General features: G+C 35.8%; 1 long non-coding RNA gene across 1 annotated transcript; it reads left to right on the forward strand.

Annotated features, from left to right (window-relative positions):
• Position 1: 1 nt before the first annotated feature.
• On the forward strand, positions 2–3,579 carry LOC103103434 (uncharacterized). Its single transcript, XR_463212.3, has 3 exons — positions 2–136; positions 1,722–1,871; positions 3,252–3,579. It is a non-coding gene; the product is annotated as an uncharacterized LOC103103434 (long non-coding RNA).
• The last annotated feature ends 5,506 nt before the right edge of the window (positions 3,580–9,085 follow it).

Consider the following 9,085-nt stretch of genomic DNA (forward strand, 5'->3'; position numbering starts at 1 on the left):
CCAGGTAGCCACACGAAACGAAGACCGAAACTCACACTTAGTCCTGGTTCCGCATACCGGAAACAGCCGGCCAGGACCGGAAACGTGCGCTATGGAAATGGGTCCGTCGCATACTGGGCACCCAGATAGGTTCCTGGTGAGATTGTCTCTGCTCTCTTTTAGGAGGAAGGGTCCTTTTGAGGTTAGAGAAGGAGATAGTTGAGAAATAACTGGAATTCATGTGACATTTTAAAGTTTTCAAAGGACTTTACATTACATTCACTTATTACCCTCATTTTTCAGGTGAGGCTCAGAACAGGTGTTGCCTAGAGTCCAGATATTGTCAGTTGTTTTTTTTTTTACAGTAAAGAAACCCATTTATCCAAGTTAAAACAAAACAAAGGATAGTCTTAATGCAAATTCAAGCTTATTTTTACTTTATTATTCTTGGGGGGGTTGTCTTTTCTTTTGCAATATGTCTAATATGTAAATATTTTTGCATGACTGCACAGGTATATGTAGTGGTAGTCTCTCGGTGACCGAGAATATATATAATATATATCAAGTTGCTTGCACATTCTGGGGAGAGGACAGAGTGAAAGACAATTTGGAGTTCAAATTTTTAAAAAATAAATGTTAAAAAAATTGTTATTTACATGTAACTGAGAAAAACAAAATAATTAAATGTCAAAACAAAATAAGAATAAATTATACATGGGTAAAGAATTGGAAATTGAAGTGATACATTTTAAGGTTTACAATACCCCTCAACTGAGGAATACTGTTATGCTGTAAGAAATGATGAACAGAATGTTTTCAGGAAGAGTAGGAAAGACTTACATGGACTGATGCAGAGTGAAGGGAGCAGAACCAGGAGAATATTGCACACAGTAACAGCAATATTATATAATGATCAGTTGGCTACTCTCAGCAATACAATAATCCAGGACAATTCCGAAAGACTTATGGCAAAGAATGATATCCACCTCAAGAGAAAGAACCATTAGAGTGGAATACAGATCAAAGCATCTGATTTCTCACATCAATGTATTTAGTTTTATTTTGGGGTTTTTGGTTTTGCAAATGTTCTCTTATAATGACCAATATAGAAGTATGTTTTTCATATCAAATTGTTTATCATATCTGAGTGGGGCGAGGGAAGGATTTGAATTGGATCTTATAATTTTGGAAAATGTTTAAAATTATTATTACATGTAACTAGGAAAATAAAATATCTTTGAATAAAAAAAAAACAGTTATACATAGGAGAAAATACCACACACAATACAGAATGAAGGTGATTGAGATTCTTATCCAAGGGTCATCACTGAAAATTCAGAATTCCTTCCATTAGCCCAAGAAAACTTTGAGTATACCAATATATAGGCATAAACTCTCTAGTTTAACCTAGAATGACATGTTTGTGTAGCAGTTATATTGAATGCTCATATGTAGCTCATTAGTAAAATTTTCTACATGTAAATGTGCCCCCACACACATAAATCTATAAAATGACCACACATGAAGGGCTGTTCAAATACTTAAAAAAAAAAAGCTTCCCTTCTGTCTTAGAATCTAAGTATTGGTTCCAAGGCAGAAGAAGGATAAAGGGCCCAAGGTCACAAAGCTAGTCTAAAGCCAGACTTGAATCTAGGACCTCCTTGTTAGGCCTGGCTCTGAATTCACTGAGCTATCTAACTGCCCCCATGCTCATGAACTTTTTGACAATTTATTCATTGTAGGTCAGAGGAATCCCTCACTTGCAGAAGAAATTGTTTTGGAACTCTTGTTAGAGACTGGAATTCTGCCATCTTCTCATCCCGTGTAAAAATGGGATGATGAGGGTAGTTCAGACTTAAAGAGTAAAGAAGACAGAGATGGAAACTTGGAAGGTAAGGGTTTAAAAAAATTAATTAATGGAGGGCAAATACTTTATATGAAAATTAAATGTAGGAGTTTAATGCATGTAGATTGTTGCATTTAAATGGTGATGCTTTTTTCCCCCCATGATAAGGGGGGGAGAAAAGAGAATGATGGCAATTACATGTTACTTTAAGGTTTACAACATGCTTTACATATTTCTTATTTTATTCTCACAACCACCCTTCAAGGTTGAGGTCAAATTTGAATTTATAAAGATGAATATTCCAGATTCCAGGCCCACACACACCACACCACCTAACGGTCCCACATAGCATTTATTTAACCATTCCTCAAGTGATAGGCATCTACTTTGTTTCTACTTCTGCAATCACAAAAAGGTTCTTCTATATTTTGATGTCTATGAACCTTTTCTCTTTTTGGATAACATTTTGGGGGGATAGAATTTAAATACATACATATATATATATACATATATATATATATATATATCCAGAAGATAACAGAAAAGTCATAGGAAAACACAGATAAGCAGAACAGCTTTAATAGTAATATGCTGGGGGAAAAGTCTTAAGAGAAAAGATAAGGGTTTTAAAAAGATGTTGAATTTATTACATAATTTTTAAAAAATAAACCTATATAAAACAGACTTTCACATACCTTATATTTTCTATTCTAAATATGTGCAAATGCTTTTTTATTCATGCATAATAAAAAATATTGTGAAGAATAAAACAGGGAGAATGTCAATATTTGACATATCTTGGAAAAGAGAAACATGCTTGACATATGATGTCCTATGGAGAAAGTCAAAATGGCAGGGGTATTCCTCACAAATTAATACTAACACTGTTTCAAACGTAAGTCAGTTTGGGGTGTGAGACAGTTACGTGGCTTAGTGGATTGAGAGTCAAGCCTACGGATGGTGAGGTCCTGGATTCAAATCTAGCCTTAGATACTTCCTGTGTCACTCTGGGCAAGTCACTTAATTTCCATTGCCTTGCCCTCACCTCTCTTCTGCCTTGAAATCAATACACAGCATTGATTCTACGAAGAAAGGTATGGGTTTAAAAAAAAAGTAAATCAGTTTGAATAGCTCAAAGGGGATAACATTGATAAATTACATTTATATAATACTTTAAGGTTTACAAAGTGTTTTATATACATTATCTCATGGTAAAGTTCTCCTAATTTGAAGTTGTGTTCCTATTTGAAATCAGCAAATTTCATCTGTATTGAGCTCCAGAATACTGCTGGATTTCCTTATTGGCAGCCATGTCCTTTTTAAAAAAGTTTTTGTTATTGTTACTGAGCAGTGTCCAATTATTAGTGATTTCATTTGAGGTTTTCTTGACAAAAATACTAAGTTGACTTGATATTTCCTTTTCTAGTTCATTTTACAGATGAGGAACTGAGGCAGTTGAGCGACTTACCCAACGTCACAGAACTAATAAGTGTGTAAAGCCAATTTTTAACTCAGAAAAGATGAATCTTTCTAGTTTCAGACCTAGGACTCTCTCTACTGCACCATCTAACTGCCCTCACCATGTCCATCCATGTAATGAACGAGTTATCACACACCTGCATGAAATGTGATATTTTATCTTTCTCATTATCAACAAGTACACTGCCTATCTGATTTGAACCAAAGAGTTTGGATTTAGAAGCAATTGTGGCAAAGTAAATAAAGTATTGGGCTTAGAATTAAGAAGACCTAAATTCAAACCCTACTTCTGATACTTGTAAATGAACACCAAAGGACAACTGAAGGCAAAAAAAGTATCCTTGTTCTGCTATTCATTGTAGCCTTAATCAGGTAGCCTGAACAGGTTCTCAGACTGTTCAAGTTTCTGGAATCCTGTGGAGGGGCCCAAGTTTTCTCCAGGATCTTTTCCCACTCACTATTATGACCTATATTGGGATACATGGAAGTCTGAGCCAGCTAATGAAAATCCAGGAACTAATGAATGGGTTTCATTCAATTTCTTCAAGACTGGTGCCAGGAACAAAACAGGGATATGAGTACCTCTTACAAGGCTTATGTTTCCATTCTTGATTCATGCCCAAGTGTTACTGCACCAGTACATGGGAATGCAGATTCCTCAGCTCTCCACAATCAACCCTGCCAGGGGTGGCCAAAAAAACCTTTTCCACCCCATCCACACAAGGGAGGGCCATACCAATTGGGTTCCAGATGTTTTGTTAGATCATAGATGAAGTAAAGGAATGGGAATAAAACCCCAGAGAACACCCCCGAGTAAAAAGAGGGAAATTGTAAGGTGTGAAGTTCAACTAGATTTTTTTTCTTTTGGTAGGATAGCATAAAATCCAGACATTCCTTCTTACTTATTCTTTGGTTTATCTCAGCTCTGAAGGCAGAGCTAAGATTAGAACTAGTATATATGATACACTGGCTACCAAAATCACCTATTAAATGCCTATGTGAAAAGCTCTCTGCAAAGTGATGCTGGAGTTGAGATAAGATCCTATTATTCCCTAGTTCAAGAAGTTCCATATTGCCACTAGGATTTGTTACTTTTATTATTTTTTTTATTGAGTCTCCTTATTTCACTAAGGCTAGAAGTGCAGTGAGGCAGTAAATCCTGCTTCTGATCACCTTGGAAGATTTGATCTCTGTTTCTACCCTGAACTGATTAATTCTTTAGTCCCCTGTTCCCAAGACAACTCACCATATTGGTGACAAACTTAGTAGGGACACCAGAGATAATTCCTAATTAAAAGTTGGTGTTTGAAAAGCAAATTTAAAAGGCTTAGGAAATGCAAGAAAAGCAATTAGGTATTTTTTTTAAACCTTTACCTTCTTTCTTAGAATGGATCACTTCAGTTAGGGAACTGGGGTTAAGTAACTACTTACCCAGGGTCACATAGCTAGGAAGTGTCTTGAGGTCAGAGCTGAACCCCAGATCTCCCATCTCCAGATCTGGCTCCCTATCCACTGAACCACGTCCCACAAATATGTTTTAAAAATAAATGAGTTACAGGGCAGTGAGGTGACTTGGTGAATAGAGGGCCAGGCTTGGACTCAAGAAGACCTGATTCAAATCTGTCTCAGATGCTTCCTAGATAAGTGAGGTCTGGAAAAGTCACTTAATCCAATTTGCCTAGCCCTTGATCTTAGAGTTGTTACTAAGACAGAAAAAAGTTTTGAAAGGGAAAAAATGAGTTTGAATAGCTCAAAAGGAATGATTGATGAAAGACAAAATAATTTTCCCTTGGGAAACTGAAAAAACAAAAATAGAAAAGATTTAAAAAATTATCCTAGAAAAAGAGAAATGGAAAATTAGTATCTCTTTGAATGAGGGTGCTAAAAATGAAAGTTGTTTTAACTTAAGGGTAATGAGAATAAGGAAACCACATTTTTATCTGGGTCAGGCAAAATTTTTTTAAAAAGGGTAATATATGCAAAAGAATAGAGGGCAGGAATTGGGATGGGATAGGGAGTAAAAGAAGCTTTTAAGATGGAAAGTAAGATCTAGGAGGATGTTACCTAAAGCAAAGCAAACTAAAAGCTAAGGAAGACTATAAAAATGGGGAAGGGAGCAAAGATATTTATTAGTCTTGGCTTAGGGGGGAGGAGTAATGGAAACTATTGAGATTGGATTGTTCTGAGCAATACAAACTATATATGCCTAGTGCTGATTTTTTTTTGAGAAAGAAATATAATGGGATTTGATGGAGGGAAAAACAAAATGACAATACTAAATATTAATGGAATTAATTCACATAAAAATGAGACAGTAGGATGAATTAGAAAGAAAAATTCAACTACCTCCTGTATGCCTGTATGTAAGAAATAAACTTAAAATAGAAAGGTTTTCATGGAATGAAAATAAGGGCCTTGGAATAGAATTTATTATGACTCAACAGAATATAAAAAAGATCATCAAAAATTATCTCAGACAAAGCAATATTAAAAATATATTGTCAGGAGAAACAAGAAAAAGTCTAAAATATGATTAAAGGTATTAAAGATAACAAAACACTATGTATGTCTAAATATACTTATACACACATATACTCTGAATAGCATATCATCTAAATACTTAAAGCCTAATATACATTAAAATGAAATTTAGAAAGTAAATAATTGTAGATGACTAAAATTCCTTTCTGACAAACCTCATAGAAATATAAATTAGAAAGTTAAGGATCTAAACAAAATATGAGAAAAATGTAGTTATGATAACTTTGAATTTTAAGGGGTCTACTTATTTAGCATCAAAAGTGCCTTTATGGAAAAAAAAAATCAGTCACATTATAAAACATTATTTTGGTCTCAAAAAACTATGACAGCTGCAATACATTCCATAACATTTGGTTTGCAGTTCTATGAAGTACCCTTTCCATGATATATATGAAGATATTCCTACTATCTAGGATTTTCACACACAAAATGCCATCATTTCCGTATGAATTTAAACAAATTAATAGTTTTATAGTGAATGTGTATATGAAAACATATATATTACACATAGCTATTTCTGTAAGGTGACTTCTTTTCTCCCCAACTTTAGAATTCTTAAGGATTCTAAGCAACATTCTCAAGTAGAATACCAAGGGAAAGTTGCAACTATTTTAAGCAAAGACTATTGTCCCAACCTCCACCCTCCTCATATGCCTCAAGGTCATTTCCCTTGGCAATGGAAAAAACTATTTAAAAGATAAAAAGTTCCCCAAAACACTTGTTTTCCCACTTATGAAGTTTATTTTGATTTTACTATGTCATATCTCTAGCCAGTTCAGATTTTTCTCTATTTCCAAATTTATAACTCAGTTCAGCACAAATGAGTTTCTTTTAACTCCCTAGTTTGGAATTCTACAGATATTCAAGATGAGCCTTCCAATCCTATTTATCTACAATATTATCTAGTTAATCACTGCCCTAGAATCCTGGCTTTATATCAGACATGGGACCTTTTTTGTGTATACAAAAGAAAAGCTGGTGAGCCATCTTTAATATCTGTCCACCTTCTCCTCCAATCACTAGAATTCAATGCCACCCTACCAACCGATCTTGTATGGGAGTGGTTGTTACATAAAAATTCGTCATTAGAGGCTTTCCAGTAAATGTAAGAGGTAATATAGATTATGGGGTAGCGAGGTGGTAAAATGGATAGAGTGCTGGATCTTCCTCAGCTCAAATCCAGCCTCAGACACTTACTTACTAGCTGTGTGACAGTGGGCAAGTCACTTAATCCTGTTTGCTTCAGTTTCCTCATCTGTAGAATGAAGGAAATGGCAAACCCCTCCAGTATCTCTGCCAAGCAAACCCCAAATGCAGTCACCTCTGTCAGGACTTATGGATATATTTCTAATATTTCACAATTGACTTCTGAATCCTTAAATTGGATTGGGTTAAAATACTGAACTTAAAAAAATTAAGCCTCTATTATCTGCAGTCTGAAAGCTGTTAGACAAGTTGTAAAGTTCTTTTGGAATGTCAGACTTACACTTAAAATCTGAAAAAAGTGGTCAGACTGAAAAAGATTTCAGCCAGGGTTCTGGGAAGTCTTTTCAGTGGCCAAGAAAGACTTACAAGTGTGTTACTCCTCATTTCTTTTATCTTTGTAATTGGACACTAATATGTTAAAACCTTTGCAGTTTCCTTTGTTCAATGGACACCCGAAAACCCCCAAATCTGAAAAGGTGTAATAAATGATTCAGTGGGGCACATTTGCTCTCTCTGGGAGCTGCCTCACTGACACCACACTGCAGATTTCTATGTCTCTTGTCTGTAATTTGTTATATGTCTATCCTTCCCTAATCTTTAAACCCCCTCCCCATTGTTTTTCAGCCTTTAGCTACCCTCCATAGGTGACTAGGACCCACGCAAGGATTTTTAGAGAGGCTGGAACAGACTAGTCAAGACTCAAATTAGAATCCTCTTAGGACATCCCTAATAAGCAGCCACCCACCTAGAGACTGGAGGTCCTTAGGTTCAAATCTGGCCTCAGACACTTCCCAGCTGGGTGACCCTGGGAAAGTCACTTGACCCCCATTGCCTAGCCTTTACCACTCTTCTGCCTTGGAGCCAATACACAGTATCGACTCCAAGATGAAAGAGTTAAAAAAAAAATTAAAATTAAAAAAAAAAAAAAGCAGCCACCCAACTTGGATTAAGGACTCTTAGAAAGAGGAAATACATTACTTCCTAAGACAGTACATGCCAGTTTGGAACAACTGGAACAAGTTTTGGGAAATTTTTCCTTAGATGATTGAAATAAAACGTGACTTTCTGCAACTCTCAAGTATTGTCCTTTGGACACAGAATGAATCTCAACCCACTTCCAGATAATAGTTCTTCATATATCCAAGGACCACTATCATGACCCTCCTAAAAATGTATCTTCTACAGACAAAATGGCCCCATTTCCTTCAATTATATTATATATAGTCAGATCTCTCAAGTCTTTTACTATCCTATTCACCCTCCCTTGTATGTTCCTTAGTTTATTAATGTTCATTTATAAAATGGACTCAGAATTGAACACAATATCCTAGATGTAGTCTGACCAAAAAAGACATTAGGATTATCATCTCTTATTATCTGAGGACTAGCTCATGGAGTCTAGGATAGTCTCCAAAGAAAAAGGTGACTAGTAGTAAAAGTGGCTCAGAGAAAGCTAGTGTTGAGGGTATATATAGTCCATGAAACTCAGATCTTTTCCAAATAAACTGCTATCTAGTCATACCTCCCACCATCCTGTACTTCCTCTCAGCTTTGTGTTATTCATGAAATTGACAAGCACACCATCTATGATTTTATCTGAATCAGTGATTTGGAAATTTTTAAGTGATCCAAAATCTAATCTTAAAAGGGCAGGGCAAAAAGCCAACTACAGAACAGTTCAGTTTTTTCCTTCTTTGTATATATACTTTGAAATGCTCAATTGTTGACAAGTTTAAAGGACAAAGATTTGCAAGACATTTGCAGTCCCACTTACCCGCCAATAATTGAGGGAGACGTGTGAAGCATTAACATTTGCCGCCCAATTTCCAAAGTCTGACCCCCCAAATTTAAATAAAAAGATTTACTTGCTTCTTCAAGTTGTATTCCTACAGCAGTGAGGACACTGAGCACTAGAGGGCAGACGGGGCCTATCCCTGAACAAAATAGCCCTCTCCAGTAAACAAGAACCAGGTGAAGGCTCTTCACCTGAATTTACCTGGAGACTCATACCCCTAACATAGACAAAACAACCTA

This window comes from Monodelphis domestica, chromosome 2, assembly GCF_027887165.1.
Source record: "Monodelphis domestica isolate mMonDom1 chromosome 2, mMonDom1.pri, whole genome shotgun sequence".
NCBI lineage: Eukaryota > Metazoa > Chordata > Mammalia > Didelphimorphia > Didelphidae > Monodelphis > Monodelphis domestica.